Source organism: Leucopleurus acutus, assembly GCF_964270905.1.
Source record: "Leucopleurus acutus genome assembly, chromosome: 20".
Classification (NCBI taxonomy): domain Eukaryota; kingdom Metazoa; phylum Chordata; class Mammalia; order Artiodactyla; family Delphinidae; genus Leucopleurus; species Leucopleurus acutus.
The window spans coordinates 35,713,200-35,736,569 of record NC_139162.1 but is presented as its reverse complement, the minus strand read 5'-3'; the positions used below and the strand labels follow the sequence as shown (position 1 = coordinate 35,736,569).

General features: G+C 45.6%; 1 pseudogene across 1 annotated transcript in view; it reads right to left on the bottom strand.

Moving 5' to 3' along the window:
* Positions 1-401: 401 nt before the first annotated feature.
* Positions 402-23,370, bottom strand: part of LOC309976302 (ATP-binding cassette sub-family C member 12-like) — a 147,302-nt pseudogene continuing 124,333 nt past the window's right edge. Inside the window, exons 21-28 of the transcript in view lie at positions 12,957-13,143; positions 6,992-7,081; positions 5,111-5,300; positions 4,509-4,668; positions 3,368-3,446; positions 2,291-2,404; positions 591-755; positions 402-488 (exon numbers count right to left, since the gene is read on the bottom strand). The product of the transcript in view is annotated as an ATP-binding cassette sub-family C member 12-like (transcript). The remainder of the gene's footprint in view (positions 489-590; positions 756-2,290; positions 2,405-3,367; positions 3,447-4,508; positions 4,669-5,110; positions 5,301-6,991; positions 7,082-12,956; positions 13,144-23,370) is intronic.

Sequence of the window (23,370 nt, the reverse complement as noted above, 5' to 3'; positions counted from 1 at the left end):
ATCCTTAGGCATTTTTCCATTCTGTTTGACCAGTTTTTAACTGAAAGTTACAATGGTTCCATTCCCAGGCACTGAGGTGGTAATGATAAGGACACATGAGGGATGGTTAGGGTTTTAGAAGGTGAGAGGCAGTTTTTTAACCCACAAGCTTCTTCTGCCTCTGTTCATCATCTAGGACCAGACCCATGCCCTCCAAGTGAGGTCAGGAGGCATGTGCTGGGCAAGGCAAGGAAACAACCTCCACCCCAGCTCTGCCTGTGCTCCAGGCGTGGGAGGGATGGTGGACCAGAGCTGCCCCCTGAGATAACGGCCCCTCCCCCTGCAGGCACATCTGACTCATCTCACACAGCCTCCTCTTCCTCTAAAATCAGCTGATGTGGCCCCTATGGGGACCTTTATAGTCAGACTTTGTTTTCTGCTGCTAGTAACATCGCAAACGCAGAATCTGGCTTCTCAGCAAGGACTTCAGGCTTATCAAACTCGACCACCTGAAAGTCAGAGAAGGAGAGCTGAAATTGTCAGAAAATATCCACCCACCACAGAGCCCAAACCACTGAAGCCTCTGGAGAGGTGACGCCAACTTCCTGCACCTTCTCGTTTTCCAGGACCAGGACGCGGTCACAGTTGAGGACCGTGTTGAGGCGGTGGGTAATGGTCAATACAGTGCAGTCTTTGAAGGCATCTTTGATGGTGCTCTGAACAAGAGTACCAGTCTTAGAGTCCATGGAGGCAGTGGCTTCATCAAGGAGAATGATCTGTTGAGGAAGGAGCATTGTGAAAGTCACACCAAGCCAAAGCTATACCTAGAGGGAAACTTATAGTCTTAGTTCAATTTATTAAAAAAGAAGGGCTGAAAAGTAATGAGCTAAGTATCCATCTCAGAAAGTTAGAAAAAGAACAAGAGAATAAAAGTCGTATCACACCACCTTCATCTTCCTCAGAGGGACTTGCTGGAGAAAAAAGGTTGTATATTCTTTGCTCCCCTTTTTGTGAATTGTTTATTCTAACCCTACAAACCAGAGAAGAAATGCCCCATGGTCTTTATCTACTGTACTACATGAGTTAGCATGAGATATAATAACAGTACTTGTTATGTTTCCTACTGCTGCTATAACAAATTAGCACAAATTAGAGGCTCAAAACAAAACAAATTTATTATCTTACAGTTCTGGAGGTCAGAAGTCCTAAAGCCAAGGTCTTGTCAGGACTGCATTTCTTTTGCAGGCTCAAGAGAAGAAATGGTTTTCTTGCCTTTTCCAGCTTCTGGAGACTGCCTGCATTCCTTGGCTCGTGGCCTCTTTCTGGCATCAGTCTAACCTTTACTTCCATTATTGCATTTCTTCTTTCTTTCTGACTCTCTTTCCTCCCCTTATAAAGACTTGTGTAATTACACTGGGCCCACCAAGGTAATCCAGGATAATCTCCCCATCTCAAGATCCTTGACTTAATCACATCTGCAAAGCCCCTTTTTCCCAGGTAAGGTAACATGTTCACAGATTCCGGGTATCAGGACATGGGCATCATTGGGGGGGCCATTATTCTGCCTGCCACAGTGCTGGTTTGCCATTCAGAGGGCTTGAATTCAGCTCTAACTCTGCTTGACTTTGGCTAAATTACTTGACTTCCCAAGGCTCCATTTCTTTGTCTGTAAAAGGGGGTTACACCTTATCATGAACACGAAATGCAAAGACAACACATCAACCACTCAGTACTGTGTAGTGCCACAGTCAGGACTGAATGCATGCTTGCTCCCTTCCCTGTCGTTAGCACATGCAGAGAGCACACACGATGGGTTACACTTTGATCAGGGTTCAGAGAATGGGATTTCTAAAGCAACAGCAATCCCTTCTCTGAAATCAGTAAGCAAAGATGGCTAAGTCACTAAGAAAAATGAGTATAAATTTTACAGACCTTATATCCTGGCATTCTGAAGGCCTTCTTTAGTATCTTGAGTACTGTTTATCAGGCCTCAGAATCATTCAGGGACAAAGGGAAAAAGTTGAGAGGCAGATTTCTCAAACCCAAACGACTTAGGAGGACAGAGATAATACCTAAGCAAGACCTCCCGGGGAAAGGCCCAGGGGAGGCAGGTGCTATTGCTGTAAATGGCTGTTATTTTTCAATTTTTTCCCCTCACAACTTTGTCTTAAGAAAAAGTGATCGGTTTTTAAATGGCCCAATTGCTCTCTCTTTATTGAAAGACAAACGCCTGGCTCTACCTCCTGGCTTGAGTGGCGCTGCAGGAAATATCCAAACTTGGACCAATCCGTTTTCCGCGTTGTTTCCTTACTTCTGAATTATGGAGAAGCGCTCGGGCCATACAAAGCAGCTGACGTTCCCCTACTGAGAAGTTTTCTCCATTTTCTGTGACTTCCACCTATAATTTTTCTGGGAGTTTCATTGTCTATAGAACACAGAGAATGCCATATTGTGCTGATGATCTATAAAATTGTCCTGTATCCTTCATATCGATTGCCCCCTTCTCTTGCATTTATCGGCTGGCTTTATTTTACTGCGGAAAAGAAAGTGCAAAACAACAATCATTTCAATATTGCGAACAGGCACCAGGGAAAGACCAAGGAGTAGGCAGTCATTCATAATTTAAAATCACAGTGAGATTCATCGAACCCCGTAGACACCTTGCCAAAAGAGGACAAATGATGCACATATGGCTCCAGAGAAACACAAACAAGTGTAAATGGCTTTCAGGATCCTTATTTCTATGCATAAAATGGAGATGGGATGGAGTTTTCTGGTCATAGAGGAAAGGTAAAGACAGGGTCTGATTTATCTAGCAGGACAAGTCAAAGTGGCTTTGGGCGATGCTCACCTTGGTACCAAGTCCTGGGAAAAAAAATTCCCTCTGGGCTGCAGAGGTGGCCACGCTCACCCGCTGACCCCAGCTGCAGCTCTTATAGGACAGGGTTCCATCTCACAAATGGTTCATTCCATGCCATGCCCTCTCACCTTCCCAGAGGTTATCTGCTTCAATAAGCAAATGAGGCTATTGGCAGAGCAGTAGGGCACTTCCTCTGGTCTAGAGTCAGATGGGCTTGGGGTCAAGTCTCCATTCTGCTACTCACACCTGACTACCCTGAGTCTTAGTTTCTGCATCTCTAAAAGTAGGGGTAGGAGTACCAACCTCAGAGGGTTGTAGTCAGGACCAACTGAGACAATGCACGTAGCGCTCTTGACTGAATCATTGCAGTGGCCTAATAAATACTGTCTATTGTTGCTTTTAACAAGGAGCAATTAGGATTGACATATGTGGTGCCAACAAACAACTGGCCAAATCTAAACCTGAGCCAGGCGTCTGGGGCACTGGTGCTGGGAATCGGACTCATCCCGGACAGCCCCAGAGACCTACTGTGTCTCTCATGAATGTTCTCTCCAGAACCTGCCAGAGCATCTCATCGCTGTGACTCGCAAAGGGATCCAAGTTGTACCTGCAATGAAGGAAAGGAGAGGAAGCTGAATTTCTGAGGACGAGAGGATGGGAGAGCATGTTTTCTACAGCATGAGGGGGAGAGTGGGAGGTGGTGTGTGATGACGCCACAGCAACAAGAGCAGTGCTTAGTCCAGGGCAGTGGTTCATGAAATACCAACCTCAGGCCAAGAGACCGAAGACCCATGACTCTGGGATGCAGCAGAAACCACCAAGGTGGGCAGACCACCAACCCTGCCAAGAGATAGCCCCAAGCGAGGCACCGGGGAGACACATTTGGTCCTCTCCATGGCCGTGTGCAGCAGAGAGGATCTGACCTCATGCAAATTCTTGGCAGAGAAAGAGGCAGCGAGCAATTCCACCTCCCGGTGTGTTCACTCTGCCTTCAGAGGCAAAAGCTTTATCTGCAGCTCCCGGGCCTTGCAGAGGGTGAGCACCTTACATGCAGGGTGTGAGTCTAGCATTTCAAGACGCGGAAGGTCCTTTTCATTCAACACTCAATACAGCCCCCTACTTCATTTGGTACTCAATGGGGGAACTGTCCCTCTTGTTAGAGGGGCAGCCACTACACTGGGGTAAGTGAGTAACTGTGGTTTTCTCCTTGTGCCTTGACAACAGATCTTGAGCCCTGCAAAAGTTGCAACCCTACTGTTCTTGGACTTGAGCAGTTTCTGTTCACTTCTTAGTGGGAATGAATTGACGTACTTCCGAAAGGATAGCTACATACATAGAATAACCATTTATTTGATTGTGCAAACTGGGGTAATTCAGGGAGTGGCCACTGCTAAACCTGATAGGATGCTGAAACAGGCATAAATCAGGGCTCTCCAGGGCCAACTGGGATGTCTGCTCACCCTGCACATAAGCATCTTGCGTATTTGTGATGTAGTTTATAAAACACAAGTAATATTCAGGCCCCTAGTCCTCAGCTACTCCCAAGGCTTGTGAGCATCTCAGGATAGGACAGCCCCAGGCCAGCCACGGCGCGGGCGCTTCACAAAGCTCTTGCTGGTCTGATTTCACTATCCAAAAATACGGATGCACAACGATCAAAAACAGCTACCTTACTATACCTACAAACAGGACAGGATCCTGGGGGATTACAGTCAGCTTGGTTCTGAGGTCTTCCAAACCAGCAGTACAGATATCCATGCCATCAATGAGGATTGTGCCACTGGCGGGCTCCAGCAGACGAAACAAGGCCATTCCTAAGGACGACTTGCCTGGGAATGATAAATGCAACAGCAGCAAATCAAACATCAGTTTGCATTTCATCATACCTGAGTATCTATCTAATCAAGGGAATTTTTAATGCAATGAAAATGGCCTTGTGCAGACAGAAATCCCACTCTGCAGGGGCACTCAGCTACCCTAATACAGTTAATCGGTCCATCCCTGCAGGGGCTATTAACACATGACTCATCCTCTGGGCCTCATCTCACCAGAATGATTCTCATTTAATTAATTCAAAAACTGATGTGTGTTTACTTCTAACTCCACACATCCATCCAACCTGAAATCCTAATTTATAGTAAAGAGATGTCAGGGAAAAAACAACCAATCCGTCATGCATGTACATCACCCTCTGGTGTGATTTAACTAGCATGCCCAGTGGAAATGCAAAGAAAACAACCTGAAAGAAACACAATCAGAGCTTGTCCTCACCAGAACCTGTTCTTCCAACAATCCCAACTGTCTGCCTGCTCTGGATGTTCAAGTTCAGCCCGTTGAGAATAAGGGGAGTGTTGTCTCTGTATCTCATCTGATAGTCTCTGAATGTTATCTCCCCACGGCTGGGCCAGTCGAGGGAACAGGTCCCTACTTTGAGGGGGTGAGTGCATTCAGGAACACAGGTCTGAAAAGCAGAATAACAAATGATGGGTTAATAGTCATTTGCTTTTCCATTCATTTCATTCATTCACACAATTCTAGGTACTGGTATTCATGCTGGTGAACTAGACCAATAAGGCCACTGCACTCCAGAAACTCACATTGCAGCGGGGAAGTCAGATAATAAACAAGAAAAGAGATGAGAAATGAAGACAAGAAAACAGAGTATTGTAACAGAACACACAATGTGTGGGGTGGAAGGGTAGGAGGGGTAAAAGTTACTTAAGTGTTGAGGAAGGCATCTGTGAGGATGTGACATTCGAGCTGAGACCTGGAATGCTGAGAAGATGTCAGCTACAGAAAGATTCATTCCAGGCAGAGTAGACAGCTAGTGCAAAAGCCCTGAGGCCAGAAGGAGTGTGGGGACTTTGAGGAACAGAAAGAAAAGTCGTGTGGCTAGAGCTTAGTGAATAGAATGGATGACTGTAAGTGGCAGCTCATACTGGGCCTTGTGAGCCTGGGCAAGTGTCAGCAGTGTGACCTTGAAGCTGTGTGACAAATCCAGACCAAGCCTTGAGATTTGCAGAATTCGATCAGATACAATTTCATTATCTGCAAGAGTCACTGTGGTGTTAGAAGCAGGAAGATGACAGTAGCACCGGGTGTCAAGTTCAGAGTTACATGGAAAAGGAATTAAAGTTTTATAAGAGCCCAAGAAATGCAAATTTCCTCCAATTAAGGAGGAGAGCAACTTGACTGCATTATAAGACTAACCCCTCCTCTGAATTATAAAGTACCTGTTAACCGGGAGAAATAGAGCTCCCGTGTTCCCCATTAGGGTGGCTGACCAGCCCACATCGCTGGTCGAAAGGCAACCACAATTAGCTGAGAAAAGAATTGTATTCCTAGACAGTGAGTATTTTTAATCCCTAGAAGATTTAGAATTAGTAATAATAATATTTAAGAGAAGCATGATTGGAATAGTAGTATTTTTAGTTTATGGAATCTGCATATTTGGTGCTTTAAGTATTCATAATGTTAATAACATTCAGGCTTGTGATTCTAATTTAAAATGTAAAATTGAATAACTTATTTTAACATGGTTTTAAGTTTAAAAACTTACTATTTATATACAGCATTGGGATTGTCATGAGAACTTAAAGCTCACCATATTTATAAGTTTAATTTATTAGATTTATATAACCTCAGGAAGGTTTGTTTGTTAAATCAGATTATCGAGGTACTTAAAAAGGAAATGGAACGCATTAAATTTTAAAATGCAGCTTAAAATGTTTTAAAGTATTTAATTAAAAGGGGCCAAATGCTGTTCAAAGGCCCTTAAAAGTGATTGCTTGAATTGGCAAGACTGCTTTTCAAAGAATAGCAGGATTTGTAAGGGGAACATAAAAGCTTTTAAAGAAGAAGACAGTTTTTTTCAATTTACAATTTTAGTCAAATAAGTATTAATTTTTAGAAACTAAAGTAAGCCATTGAATTCTCTCTTCTGTGTACAGAAACAGCCCTTGAGGAAATTTTTTTGAAAAGAACCTCTCCCTCATCATCAAGGACTTTAGACTATATTGTAAATATGGGTGTTAAGAAAAGGGGTTGTGGTCCGATTTCAATTTTTAAAGAGATCCCTTTCACATGTAAAAAGATCAAATACCTAAATTCTGCCAGAGTTAACTGGCTCCTCCTCTTGCACTGATTTCTTACCGAAATGTACTCCCTGAGCAGCTCCATGGAGGTGAACTTGGCCTGGGTCTCCGTCCCTGTCCGCGGGCACACTTGGAGCAGCCCACTCAGCTGTGGAGGGGGCGACAAGCAGCCACAAGCAGTCACACAGCACAGCCACAAGCAGCCACAAGCAGTCAGAGCCCTGTCTGCCTGCAGGGCCGGCTTGTGAGTCACCCCTTCCGTCTCACTCAGGACCACACCAAAAGCAGGCCTGCGTTCCCAGCCAAGTGTCCAGATGTAAAGACACTCCTGTTGGGGTGCTTTGCCTTTAAACACTTCCTTTGTATTTAGAAACAAATGGTAATTATATTCTCCCTGGCACTCCAGATGGGCAGAGTCATCCCATCACAGCACTGCTCAGGCACAAGCTTCTTGGTTGGAGGGGTGGGGAACTGCTGTGAGCAGGAATTCTCCCAGGGCCTCCGCACTGCTGGAAACCCAGCACTTGCGGCCACCTGGTAGGGTCCTGCACCTCTGTGCCCTCCCCGATTATCCCACCTGCATCCTGGAAGCACCTGAAACCCAATCACCACAGGTATCAGAAGTGGAAGAAAACCATCAAGCCCATCTGCTTGCTTCGGACATGAGAAACTCTAGGCTTAGACGGTGGCCTGCTAAGGTCACCCACCTTAGGCCAGGATCCCCCAGAAGCCAACCCTGAGATTTGAGGGCAAGCAGGTTGAATGGAGGTCCCCCCAAAAGATATTCCACATCCAAATCCCTGGGACGCTTGAATGCTACCTCATTAGGAAAAGGGTCTTTGCAGGTGTAATTAAGGACCTTGAGATCAAGCTGGGTTACTTGGGTGGACCCTAAATCCAACAAGTGTCCATATAAGAGACAGAGGAGGAGGAGACATGAAGACAGGACAGAGATTGGAGGGATGCAGCTACAAGCCCAGGAAGCCAACAGCCACCAGATGCCGGGAGGGACAAGGAACAGATTCTCCCCTAGAGCTTTCCAAGGGAACATGGCCCTACAGACACCTTGATTCTAGACTTCCAACTTCCAGGACCACAAGAGAATACATTTCTTTGGTTTTAAGCCACTAGTTTATAATTTGTTACAGCAGCCCTAGGAAACACCTCCAGGAGGTGGACCCAAAAAGTCCCAGTAGGAGCTGGGAGAACTGAGGCACAGAGGAGGAGAGTCCGGATAGGCTTCACTGTGGGCAACTGAAGTTTGACGCCCCTGGGGGTCCTGGGAGTCCGCACGGAACACACCTGACTTGTCCCGAGGATGCGGCTCCATCTCCCCTAACTCCCTGCAGGCATTGCGGAGGCGCTGGGAGGACTCCCCATACCGCAGGTGCAACCTGCCTCAGCCTTGAACTGAGCACCTTCCCGCAGCAGTGGGAGGCCAGCTGGCCTGCCCCGGAAGGGGGGCCACCAACAGCACCTGCCTCAGTCGCAGGGTGGGCTAGTGGGCTGGAGGAAGGACCAGGCCTTCACTAGGTGAGCAGTGACTGGGTGCCGGCACAGTTGGGGCTGGTTTCCCAGGGGTGAACGTGATAGACAAGACCCCTGAAGCCCCAGGGCTTGCATTCTATTGGGCCGGCGGGATGAGACACAGGCAATGTCAAGGAACCCTAAGAACGTCAGTTATATGGTAAGATGTGAAAGAGGGGCTAGGGCTGGGCTGGGGCGTTACCTTAGCTGGGGTGATAAGAAGATGGTGTGTGCTGAAGCATTCATGATAAGAGGCTGCCAAGCAAACTCTGGGTAGCAGCAAGTGGCCTTAACAGGAAGGAAGCAGTGTGTCCTGAGCAGGTGGATGAGGTGACAGCAGTGTGGGTCCAGACCCTCCGAGAGCTCATCTCAGTGGGCCTCCTTGCTGCCTCCCAGCTTTACACATGCCACTGGCTTCCCATTTCTCTTAGGGCACTGGCTTTCAGCTGGGGTGATTAGGAACCCTGTCCCTGGGACATTTGGCAATGTCTAGAGACATTTTAGGTTGTCACGACCTTGGAGGCGGGAGATTCTACTGGCATCTCCTAGTTAGAGATCAGGAAGACTGCTGACATCCTGCAACACACAGAACAGCCCCTGTCAAAAAGGATTATCTGGCCCAAATGTCCACAGTGCTGCAGGCGAGAAAGCCTTTCTTAGAAGACAGGTGACACCCCTGCCCACGGCTGACGGAGCCCCGCCGACCCCTCATATCGTATTCTCCACCACCCTGCTCAGGCCACAGGAGCTTCTGAGTTCCCCAAAGGCACCAGTCTCCTGCCTACCCCCAGCCTTCCCTGGCCCCTCAGACTGAAGCACTTCCTTGGCTCCTTCTTTATCAAATTCAGGTGTCAGCTTGCAAGTCACCTCCCGGCAGAGGCCTTCCCTGACTATATGGGGGTCTAATGCTGCTTCCCCACTTACAGTCAATTACCCTGCTTCATTATCTTCATAACAGTTCAACAGTTTCTGAAGTCTCCTTATTTACTTACTTGCGCACTTATTTATTCCATCCCACTTTGTATCCCTTTATATCCCACTAACATGTAAGCTCCATGAGTGCAGAGACCTGTCCAGCTTGTTCACTGCTGAACCCACAGCAGCTGGCATGGTTCCGGCTCCTGGCAGGTGCTCAGTGGACACGTCTGCTGAGTGAATGAATGAACTCTGCTCTTGAGAAGGGCATATAAGTATTTTGTTAAGTTCAAGAGTATCAGCTTCTCAGGGCCCCGGGCAGCCCTCCATGGGGTTAGAATTCCCTTATCAGCACAGTGCTGGCCCCAGGAAGTGCTCATCCTCGTCTGTGATGTTATGTGATGTTACTTTGCACTCACTTTCTGCTCTGTGGGACTTCACACCAATCTCTCATCCACCTAGGGAGTCTCCTCTGTTCTGAAGGGAAGCTCTGTCAGCTGGATTTTCTGTATTCTCCAAAGGGGGGCTAATGCTCAATAAAGCTCCAAAGCCAGCTGGAGGGGAAACACCCCCTAGATCTTGAGGTGTGCAAATTCTCCAGCCTCACAGGAATGTTTGAAAACAATCTCATAGAAAGCTGGTGATATATCCCAAGAGCATAACCTCAGATGAGGAAAGCGGTTTCACTTGGACCAAGTAAGGGAATCTATTCAACATCATCTGTTTAATATTTTACTAGGTAACAACAAATAAAATCATCCACCAGGGCTTCCCTGGTGGCGCCGTGGTTGAGAGTCCACCTGCCAATGCAGGGGATGCGGGTTCGTGCCCCTGTCCGGGAGGATCCCACGTGCCGCGGAGGGGCTGCGCCCGTGAGCCATGGCCGCTGAGCCTGCGCGTCCAGAGCCTGTGCTCCACAACGGGAGAGGTCACAACAGTGAGAGGCCCGCGTACCGCAAAAAAAAAAAATCATCCATCAATGAGGGAAACTGCCTACCCAAGGAAAACTCATTTCCCTCACTTAACATAGAGTCCTGAGCATATATTTGTTCCTCTTCCTTTCCAAAATATTACTAAAATGATAGTACAGAGATTGCAAAAAGGAATAGACCGTTAACAGCAAGGGGCTTGGGAAGAGATATCAAGAGATATCTTTGAAGGAGAGAGTTACACATTTCTGGAAGATGGAAAGAGGATGAAAGCCTTTTGATAGGATGGAGGCAGAGTGTGCTGCAGGAGCTTCCAGAACCTTCTTCCAGCAGAAGTCAGAGAGGCTCCAGGTAAGAGAAGGGGTCCACAAAGAGACAGACTGAGGTGGCGTATAGACAGCTACTCCCGTTGGGCCCATTTCCTGCCCCTCCTCATCTTCCTCCCAACCAGAGGTAGCTGGGCAATTTATCCCTAGGCCAAAACACACACACACACACGCGCGCGTGCATGCACACACACACACATGCACACACACACACGCGCGCGCACACACACACACACACTTCCCTAAAGAAAGTGGATAAATGACTTGGGGATAAATGGGGCTCCCAGAATAGTATCCTAGATAAAATCTCTTTAAATCTAGCCTTTGGGTGTCTGAAGGCCAGCTCTCTGGCTGCTTTCCTGAAGTGAAGCCAGCCTGTGGAAAAGTCCAACCAACCTATCCATAGTTATAAAACGTCCCATCAGGAGAGACCTACCAAGGCATATACAAAGGCAGATGAAAACATGAAAATCCAACCAAGTTTCTCTGCCTTAACCACAAATGGATCAAGAGACATATGAACAAAACCAATGGCATGAAAGAGCAAGAACCAGATGAACAAACAAACAAACAAAAAAACTGATCCTGGGTTATGGGGAGGGGGAAGGGTGAGCTGTGACAGGGCGAGAGAGAGTCATGGGCATATACACACTAACAAACGTAGTAAGGTAGATAGCTAGTGGGAAGCAGCCGCATGGCACAGGGATATTGTGACAGCCTGGAGGGGTGGGATAGGGAGGGTGGGAGGGAGGGAGACGCAACAGGGAAGACATATGGGAACATATGTTTATGTATGACTGATTCACTTTGTTATAAAGCAGAAACTAACACACCATTGTAAAGCAATTATACCCCAATAAAGATGTTAAAAAATAAAATAAAATAAAATAAATGAATAACCACAACAACAACAACAAAAAAAACCTGATCCTGGAAAAAACAGGTATCAGTCAAATAAGAAAGGAGAGTTTAAGAAAGGTGAGGAGCTGTAATTGATATCCTCAGAGAGATTAAAAATATGTTGCACCCATTTTAAAATGATTTGCTTAAAAACTCAGAGACTAAGAAAGAGTTTGTGGAAATTAAGTATATGAACATATGATCTTCAAATTCAAGAGAATGGCCGAATGACAAAGCAAAGGAAAATTCCCAGAATAAAGATAAAAAAACAAGAACATGGAAACTTTGAGATGAAAGAAAGGAAACATAGAGGACTGATGCAAGAAAACCAATATTCAACCAATATTCAACCAATATGAGTGACAGAAAAGGAAAACAAAAGGAAAGGAGACAAGGAAATTATCAAGAGGGGAAAAAGGAATAAAGGAGGAAAAGGAGAAATTTTTCCACTTGAAGAGAGATTTGACTTTATTCTGTTCCCAGTCTTCAACAGAATAAGTGGAAACAGACCCCCACTCAGACTCACTGTCCTGGAATGTCAGAGCACCGAGGATAAGGACTGCATGGGAACAGCTTCCAAAGACAGACGTGTGAGGTATGTAACAAGGAGCAGATGCAGACTCAGATTGGTATCAGACCCAGATGACGTGGGTTCAAATCCTGGCTCTCACACATGCCGGTGTGTGATTCTGACAAGTCTTTCTGGACCTCAGTCTCCTCACCTGTAAAACCGGGATTATGGCATCCCTACCTCATGGGTTATTGTGGGGATACATGAGTTAATTTATGTAAAGAACTTACAACAGTGCCTAAAATGACATGTGTTTCCCTATTACCATTATTATTCCCTATTATTATTGTTTCCCTGTTATTCTTATTTTTCAAAAGAAAACACCAAAGCAACCAAAAAGAGAAGTTGGTGATTATTTGTCATGGACATCATGGTTGCCCCCCAGCATTCCTTTCCCTCTCCCTATTGTGGGGCAGCGGTGTGTGACATGAGAGCAGCATGGGGTATGACTCCATCCTTTGGCCTAAGCCAGTCATCCGCACCCCATCGAGCCACAAATTAGTTTGGGGATGCCTCAATTAATCCAGTGAAAGTAAAACACAGGGCTTTTGTTCAGTGGCTGGGGCAGGAAACGCTTTTCTCCTGCTTCCTTCCTGCTATAGCCCCCAGAGGCTGCCAGTCACCATTGCACAGCAATGAAGAAAGTCATCCCAGAAGGATGACAAACTCAGGGACCATGATCCAACTGTGCCTGAAGCCCATACAGCCACCAGACCTTTTAATGATGTGAACTTCACCACGGAGCTCTCCTTGTTGTTTAAACCCATTGAGTTGGGTTTTCTGTTATGTCCATCTTCCCTGAGACACTCTATGCCAGAGCCTCCAGGCCAGGCCCAGCCTTACACTAGGTGTTACCTGGATGATGTAAGACAATGACAAGCCTTTGGATGAAGCACTGATAGAGGAGAAACTCAGGGTCACCAACAAGGTCACAATGAAGGTGATGATGTTCATGAGGATGTCCATCCTTAGAGCAAACCACCTGAGAGCACAGTTAAAGTACAGGAGATGGCTGCAGTTTTCATCATTTAGCATCTGAAACCTAAAATTAAGAAATCAGACAAAACAGGAGGTCAGGCTGTGCTTCCACAGACTTAGGGTTAGGGCTACTGGAGAAATAGGGCAAGAGGAATTTTTACTCAAGGGCCAATGCATTCTTTTTTTTTTTTTTTTTTTTTTTTTTTGCGGTACGTGGGCGTCTCACTGTTGTGGCCTCTCCCGTTGCACAGCACAGGCTCCAGACGCACAGGCTCAGAGGCCATGGCTCACGGGACCAGCTGCTCCGCGGCATGTGGGATCTTCCCAGACCGGGGCATGAACCCGCATCCCCTGCATCGGCAGGCGGACTCTCAACCACTGCGCCACCAGGGAAGCCCCCAATGCATTCTTATATAGGAATCTCTTACAAAGATGAGCATATATTCATACTCTTTAAAATCTGCTGCCATGGGCATCTTTGATTTGCACGTATTTTGAGAAATCCTACATGGCAGTAGCATATGGTGCTGAGTGGGCTCTTTCTGTCTTTCCCAGAACTGGCAACTGGAACCCACAGCTGAGAACAAAAGGGGCTGAGAACCTCACACTCTACCTCCAAAGGACCGCTGTCTTGGAGGTAGCCACCCCCCAAAGGCCCTGTGGAAATGACCATTGACCCCTTTGATCTATACAGGGTGGGAAGTGAGGAGATCTCAATGTTTGTGATGGCAGAGGAAGGAAAAGAGGGTGCTGGATTGGTTCTCCTCCCCAGTTCAGGGAAAGAAGAGTCAAGGCAATTGTTTATAAAGGTGGAGGGAAAAAAAGAAAGCTGACATCTTGTACACCTGCTGCGTGTCCCCTGAGCCAAAGAGGAGAAGGAGCACAGGGCAGAGCGACAGAGAGGTGACACCGCCGAGGGATGAAGGCGAGACCCAGCCCCGGAGCTGCTCGGTCCCCAGATGTACGGAAGGTGGGTCCTGCCCGTTCCTGCAGTTCCTAGAGTTGGGGTGCAGAGGGAAGATGGCATGTGAGGCTGCAGTCTTGATGCCACACTGATCGGCATGAGGCAAGAGGCCCCACATAAAAGGAAAGCAGTGTGAGGCTGCCAGGTGGAGCTCATGGGAGGACCCGCCAGAGCCTGCCCATCGGCAGTGCCCAGCAGAGCGGCTGGGGACCTGGGTCCCGTTGGGGGCTCTCCCCTGCCACACCTCATCTGCACCGGGAGCTGGACCAGAAGAAATCAGCAGCAGAAAGGAGAATGACCTGGACAGGGTGGTCACCTGAGGCTGTGTCCTTCCCCACCTCCATCCCCCTGCACCAGCCTCAGAGAACCAGGCTCAGGGAAAAGGGAGAGAGTGTTTAAAAGAAAAGACTGGGTGCTTCCCAGCAGCGACCCTGCCCCCTTGCCCGGCACACAGAGCAGCACAGCATGCCCACGCCAAGCCTCTGAGCAGATGGAGGGTGGGGGGGCTGTGACCTGAGTACCTTCAAGATTGAAGTTTTAACTGGACTGAGCTAACCATTGACCAGAAGGGACATTAATCACAATTGCCACTGAAGGTTCCCCTGACTTACTGGGCAAGGGGCTTCATCAGAACAACTGGTAGAAATTATTAGAATAAAAATAAAAACTTTCCATGCTTAAACCCCTAAAGAGTTGAGATTCCTCCATTGGTGCAGTCATGACATCCTCGGGCATTGCTGCTCCATCCTGTTCTAAACCTCCTCAAAGGATTCTGGCTGGAAGCCCCTCTGACTACCCAGGCTGGGCCCTGTAGCACCCTCCTCTCTGTTTCCACTCCAACTAATTTTTCCCAGAGCTTAGTTAAAATATTCTTCCAAACACTTTGGTCTTTCTACCATGTCTCTAAAAAGCCTACAAATTCAACTGACAGCTTAAGTGACTTAGGAGTCATCTGCGGTCTTACATGTGTGGTTGGTTAGGTTGTGCAGAAACAGAATCACTGGCGGGGATTGAATTGGAATTTGACCTCTGACCTTTTTTTAGTGCTGTAGCATTTTTGTCTGTTCACAGAAGCAGTACAAGTAAGAAGCCCAAGCCCTCTGGAAACTCCATGAAAGGAACGAAAGGATTAAAAGAGGGGAGAGCCCATCAATGGCGTAGGGCTCAGCTCTCCTATAGGATCATTTTGGAAACCTTGGGGGAGAATCTGCAGGAAGACAAGGATTGAATCTGTTCAGTTGGTTGTGAGTTGATGAATGGCCCATGACCAGGACACTGGAAGGGTGGATGTGTGATGCAGGACTCTTGATAGATGATGTTCAGGTCACGCCAGTTAACGGGGCTAGCTGCTGACTGAACTAAAGACAGGCCGGGGTGCCAGGTACACACTGAGATTGTGGGTGGTGGGGAGAGAGAGACACAAACTTTAAAGTGTGTGTTAGGATTTTAAGGAGGGAAAGGATGGGGGTGGAAAAAGACCATCTATGTGGCAGAGAAGCCATAGATTCACCAAACTCCATCTTCTTTTCCTCCTATGGCCACAGCTGGACTACATTTCCCAGCCTCCTTTGCAGTTAGGTGTACCCATGTGACTGAACTCTGGCCAATGAGTGTGCAGAAATGATGAGTGCCTTCATTGGGGTCCTCCACCCACATCTCTCCTCTTACCTTCCAGTTAGACCAGAGGATCCTGGAAAGGTCCCCAAGGCCCTCAGGATGGAAAAGCCCCAGATGGAGAGAGGCCGTGTACCTGAGTGTGGAGCAGAATTCCCTACCCCTGCCCCCATGGACCCCCATTCAGGTGTGGCTTGAGGAAGAATAAATACGTATTGTGTTAAGCCCCTAAAATTTGTAGTTGTTTGTTACCACAGTGAGCCTACTGTGATTGATACACACTAATTATATGTGATTATATGGTGTTTTAGAAGTTTGGAGCTGGAGGACTCCAGAGAAATGTATTAATCTAGTCCCGACATTTTAAAAAGAAGAAAACTGGTCCATCTACGAAGTGAGATGTAATGTCTTTAAAAATGACTCTTACAAGGAATATGTAATAACATGAAAAATGCTATTTAAAAATAAAACAAGACAAAAATGATTATAAATGCTTCAGAAATAGGAAAAAAGAAACGACTGGAAGGAAATACACAAAAATATTAATAGGGGGTTCCGGGAAGATGGCGGAAGAGTAAGACACGGAGATCACCTTCCTCTCCGCAGATACACCAGAAATACATCTACGCGTGGAACAACTCCTGCGGAGCACCTACTGAACGCTGGCAGAAGACCTCAGACCTCCCAAAAGGCAAGGAACCCCCCATGTACCTGGTTAGGGCAAAAGAAAAAACTAAACAGAGACAAAAGAATAGGGACGGGTCCTGCACCAGCGGGAGAGAGCTGTGAAGGAGGAAAAGTGTCCACACACTAGGAGCCCCTTCGCGGGTGGAGACTTCGGGAGGCGGAGTGGGGGAGCTTGGGAGCCGCGGAGGAGAGCACAGCAACAGGGGTGCGGAGGGCAAAGCGGAGAGATTCCAGCGCAGAGGATCGGGCCGACCGGCACTCACCAGCCGAGAGGCTTGTCTGCTCGCCCGCCGGGGCGGGCGGGACTGGGAGCTGAGGCTCCGGCTTTTGTCGGAGCGCCGGGAGAGGACTGAGGTTGGCGGCGTGAACACAGCCTGCAGGGCGTTGGTGCGCCGCGGCTGGCCGGGAGAGAGTCTGGGGAGGGGTCTGGACCTGCCGAAGAGGCAAGAGACTTTTACGTCCCTCTTTGTTTCCTGGTGCACGAGGAGGGGGGATTGGGAACGCTGCTTGGGAGAGCTCCGGAGACGGGCGCGAGCCGCGGCTAAGAGTGCGGAGCCCAGAGACGGACATGGGACGCTAAGGCCGCTGCTGCCGCCGCCAGGAGGCCTGTGTGCGAGCGCAGGTCACTAGCCACACGCCCTTCCGGGGAGCCTGTGCAGCCCGCCGCTGCCGGGGTCCCGGGATCCGGGGACGCCTCCCCCGGGAGAGCGCACGGCGCGCCTCAGGCTGCAGCGTCACGCCGGCCTCTGCCGCTGCAGGCCCGCCCTGCACTCCGTGACCCTCCCTACCCCCCGGCCTGGGTGAGCCAGAGCCTCCGAATCAGCGGCTCCTTTAACCCCGTCCTGTCTGAGCAAAGAACAGACGCCCTCCGGCGACCTACACGCACAGGCGGGGCCAAATCCAAAGCTGAGCCCCTGGGAACTGTGAGAACAAAGAAGAGAAAGGGAAATCTCTTCCAGCAGCCTCAGAAGCAGCGGATTAAAGCTCCACAATCAACTTGATATACCCTGCATCTGTGGAATACCTGAATAGACAACGAATCATCCCAAATTAAGGAGCCCTGTGGATGAAAGGCTCTTGGTGCTGCAGCCAGGACTCAGTGCTGTGCCTCTGAGGTGGGAGAGCCAACTTCAGGACACTAGTCCACAAGAGGCCTCCCAGCTGCACATAATATCAAACAGCAAAAATCTCCGAGAGATCTCCATCCCAACGCCAGCACCCAGCTTCACTCAACGACCAGCAAGCTACAGTGCTGGACATCCTATGCCAAACAACTAGCAAGACAGGAACACAACCCCACCCATTAGCAGAGAGGCTGCCCAAAATCATAATAAGTCTACAGACACCCCAAAACACACCACCAGACGTGGACCTGCCCACCAGAAAGACAAGATCCAGCCTCATACACCAGAACACAGGCACTAGTACCCTCCACCAGGAAGCCTACACAACCCACTGAACCAACCTTAGCCACTGGGGACAGACACAAAAAACAACAGGAACTACGAACCTTCAGCCTGCAAAAAAAAAAAAAAAAAAGGAGACCCCAAACACAGTAAGATAAGCAAAATGAAAAGACAGAAAAACACACAGCAGATGAAGGAGCAAGATAAAAACCCACCAGACCTAACAAATGAAGAGGAAATAGGCAGTCTACCTGAAAAAGAATTCAGAATAATGATAGTAAGGTTGATCCGAAATCTTGGAGATAGAATGGACAATAGAATGGACAAATTGCAAGAATCAGTTAACAAGGACCTAGAAGAACTAAAGATGAAACAAGCAACGATGAACAACACAATAAATGAAATTAAAAGCACTCTAGATGGGATCAATAGCAGAATAACTGAGGCAGAAGAACGGATAAGTGACCTGGAAGATAAAATAGTGGAAATAACTACTGCAGAGCAGAATAAAGAAAAAAGAATGAAAAGAACTGAGGACAGTCTCAGAGACCTCTGGGACAACATTAAACGCACCAACATTCGAATTATAGGGGTTCCAGAAGAAGAAGAGAAAAAGAAAGGGACTGAGAAAATATTTGAAGAGATTATAGTTGAAAACTTCCCTAATATGGGAAAGGAAATAGTTAATCAAGTCCAGGAAGCACAGAGAGTCCCATACAGGATAAATCCAAGGAGAAATACGCCAAGACACATATTAATCAAACTGTCAAAAATTAAATACAAAGAAAACATATTAAAAGCAGCAAGGGAAAAACAACAAATAACACACAAGGGAATCCCCATAAGGTTAACAGCTGATCTTTCAGCAGAAACTCTGCAAGCCAGAAGGGAGTGGCAGGACATATTGAAAGTGTTGAAGGAGAAAAACCTGCAACCAAGATTACTCTACCCAGCAAGGATCTCATTCAGATTTGATGGAGAAATTAAAACCTTTACAGACAAGCAAAAGCTGAGAGAGTTCAGCACCACCAAACCAGCTCTACAACAACTGCTAAAGGAACTTCTCTAGGCAAGAAACACAAAAGAAGGAAAGGACCTACAATAACAAACCCAAAACAATGAAGAAAATGGGAATAGGAACACACATATCGATAATTACCTTAAATGTAAATGGACTAAATGCTCCCACCAAAAGACACAGATTGGCTGAATGGATACAAAAACAAGACCCATATATTTGCTGTCTACAAGAGACCCACTTCAGACCTAGAGACACATACAGACTGAAAGTAAGGGGATGGAAAAAGGTATTTCATGCAAGTGGAAACCAAAAGAAAGCTGGAGTAGCAATTCTCATATCAGACAAAATAGACTTTAAAACAAAGACTATTAGAAGAGACAAAGAAGGACACTACATAATGATCAAGGGATCAATCCAAGAGGAAGATATAACAATTGTAAATATTTATGCACCCAACATAGGTGCACCTCAATACATAAGGCAAATACTGACAACCATAAAAGGGGAAATCGACAGTAACACATTCATAGTAGGGGACTTTAACACCCCACTTTCACCAATGGACAGATCATCCAAAATGAAAATAAATAAGGAAACACAAGCTTTAAATGATACATTAAACGAGATGGAGTTAATTGATATTTATAGGACATTCCATCCAAAAACAACAGAATACACATTTTTCTCAAGTGCTCATGGAACATTCTCCAGGATAGATCATATCTTGGGTCACAAATCAAGCCTTGGTAAATTTAAGAAAATTGAAATTGTATCAAGTATCTTTTCTGACCACAACGCCATGAGACTAGATATCAATTACAGGAAAAGATCTGTAAAAAATACAAACACATGGAGGCTAAACAATACACTACTTAATAATGAAGATATCACTGAAGAAATCAAAGAGGAAATCAAAAAATACCTAGAAACAAATGACAATGGAGACACAACGACCCAAAACCTGTGGGATGCAGCAAAAGCAGTTCTAAGGGGGAAGTTTATAGCAATACAAGCCCACCTTAAGAAGCAGGAAGCATCTCGAATAAACAACCTAACCTTGCACCTCAAGCAATTAGAGAAAGAAGAACAAAAAAACCCCAAAGCTAGCAGAAGGAAAGAAATCATAAAAATCAGATCAGAAATAAATGAAAAAGAAATGAAGGAAACAATAGCAAAGATCAATAAAACTAAAAGCTGGTTCTTTGAGAAGATAAACAAAATAGATAAACCACTAGCCAGACTCATCAAGAAAAAAAGGGAGAAGACCCAAATCAATAGAATTAGAAATGAAAAAGGAGAGGTAACAACTGACACTGCAGAAATAAAAGAGATCATGAGAGATTACTACAAGCAACTCTATGCCAATAAAATGGACAATCTGGAAGAAATGGACAAATTCTTAGAAAGGCACAACCTGCCAAGACTGAATCAGGAAGAAATAGAAAATATGAACAGACCAATCACAAGCACTGAAATTGAAGCTGTGATTAAAAATCTTCCAACAAAGAAAAGCCCAGGACCAGATGGCTTCACAGGCGAATTCTATCAAACATTTAGAGAAGAGCTAACACCTATCCTTCTCAAACTCTTCCAAAATATAGCAGAGGGAGGACCACTCCCAAACTCCTTCTACGAGGCCACCATCACCTTGATACCAAAACCAGACAAGGATGTCACAAAGAAAGAAAACTACAGGCCAATATCACTGATGAACATAGATGCAAAAATCCTCAACAAAATACTAGCAAACAGAATCCAACAGCACATTAAAAAGATCATACACCATGATCAAGTGGGGTTTATTCCAGGAATGCAAGGATTCTTCAATATACGCAAATCTATCAATGTGATAAACCATATTAACAAACTGAAGGAGAAAAACCATATGATCATCTCAATAGATGCAGAGAAAGCTTTTGACAAAATTCAACACCCATTTATGATAAAAACCCTGCAGAAAGTAGGCATAGAGGGAACTTTCCTCAACATAATAAAGGCCATATATGACAAGCCCACAGCAAACATCATCCTCAATGGTGAAAAACTGAAAGCATTTCCACTAAGATCAGGAACAAGACAAGGTTGCCCACTCTCACCACTCTTATTCAACATAGTTTTGGAAGTTTTAGCCACAGCAATCAGAGAAGAAAAGGAAATAAAAGGAATCCAAATCGGAAAAGAAGAAGTAAAGCTGTCACTGTTTGCAGATGACATGATCCTATACATAGAGAACCCTAAAGATGCTACCAGAAAACTACTAGAGCTAATCAATGAATTTGGTAAAGTGGCAGGATACAAAATTAATGCACAGAAATCTCTGGCATTCCTATATACTAATGATGAAAAATCTGAAAGTGAAATCAAGAAAACACTCCCATTTACCATTGCAACAAAAAGAATAAAATATCTAGGAATAAACCTACCTAAGGAGACAAAAGATCTGTATGCAGAAAATTATAAGACACTGATGAAAGAAATTAAAGATGATACAAATAGATGGAGAGATATACCATGTTCTTGGATTGGAAGAATCAACATTGTGAAAATGACTCTACTACCCAAAGCAATCTATAGATTCAATGCAATCCCTATCAAACTACCACTGGCATTTTTCACAGAACTAGAACAAAAAATTTTGCAATTTGTATGGAAACACAAAAGACCCCGAATAGCCAAAGCAATCTTGAGAACGAAAGAAGGAACTGGAGGAATCAGGCTCCCAGACTTCAGACTATACTACAAAGCTACAGTTATCAAGACGGTATGGTACTGGCACAAAAACAGAAAGATAGATCAATGGAACAGGATAGAAAGCCCAGAGATAAACCCACGCACATATGGTCACCTTATCTTTGACAAAGGAGGCAGAAATGTACAGTGGAGAAAGGACAGCCTATTCAATAAGTGGTGCTGGGAAAACTGGACAGCTACATGTAAAAGTATGAAATTAGATCACTCCCTAACACCGTACACAAAAATAAGCTCAAAATGGATTAAAGACCTAAATGTAAGGCCAGAAACTATCAAACTCTTAGAGGAAAACATAGGCAGAACACTCTATGACATAAATCACAGCAAGGTCCTTTTTGACCCACCTCCTAGAGAAATGGAAATAAAAACAAGAGTAAACAAATGGGACCTAATGAAACTTAAAAGCTTTTGCGCAGCAAAGGAAACCATAAAGAAGACCAAAAGACAACCCTCAGAATGGGAGAAAATATTTGCAAATGAAGCAACTGACAAAGGATTGATCTCCAAAATTTATAAGCAGCTCATGCAGCTTAATAAGAAAAAAACAAACAACCCAATCCAAAAATGGGCAGAAGACCTAAATAGACATTTCTCCAAAGAAGATATACAGAGTGCCAACAAACACATGAAAGAATGCTCAACATCACTAATCATGAGAGAAATGCAAATCAAAACTACAATGAGATATCATCTCACACCAGTCAGAATGGCCATCATCAAAAAATCTAGAAACAATAAATGCTGGAGAGGGTGTGGAGAAAAGGGAACCCTCTTACACTGTTGGTGGGAATGTAAATTGATACAGCCACTGTGGAGAACAGTATGGAGGTTCCTTAAAAAGCTACAAATAGAACTACCATATGACCCAGCAATCCCACTACTGGGCATATACCCTGAGAAAACCATAATTCAAAAAGAGTCATGTACCAAAATGTTCATTGCAGCTCTATTTACAATAGCCCAGAGATGGAAACAACCTAAGTGTCCATCATCGGATGAATGGATAAAGAAGATGTGGTACATATATACAATGGAATATTACTCAGCCATAAAAAGAGACGAAATTGAGCTATTTGTAATGAGGTGGATAGACCTAGAGTCTGTCATACAGAGTGAAGTAAGTCAGAAAGAGAGAGACAAATACCGTATGCTAACACATATATATGGAATTAAAAAAAAAAAAAATGTCATGAAAAACCTAGGGGTGAAACAGGAATAAAGACACAGACTTACTAGAGAATGGACTTGAGGCTATGGGGAGGGGGAAGGGTAAATGGTGACAAAGCGATAAAGAAGCATGGACATATATACACTACCAAACGTAAGGTAGATAGCTAGTGGGAAGCAGCCGCATAGCACAGGGAGATCAGCTCGGTGCTTTGTGACCGCCTGGAGGGGTGGGATAGGGAGGGTGGGAGGGAGGGAGACGCAAGCGGGAAGAGATATGGGAATATATGTATATATATAACTGATTCATTTTGTTGTGAAGCTGAAACTAACATACCATTGTAAAGCAATTATACTCCAATAAAGATGTTTAAAAAAAAAAAATAAATAAAAGTAGAGTTCAGTATCAGAAAAAAAAAAAAAAATATTAATAGGATTTGGGTCGGGGGCCCATGGGTGATTTTTTTTCTGTTTTCTCCTATTTTCCTAAACTGAACACATTTTACTTTTAGGGAGAAACAAATAAAACACATAAAACCCTGTACTGAGGTTGTCATTGGATGAGCTCGAGTCTTTGGGGGCCTCGGACACTGGAGAGAAAGGCCTAGTGTGTGAGGGGCACCTCCTCCGTTCTACTGGCTCTCCGTCCACAGTCAGGCCGCGCCACCCAGACTTCCCGCC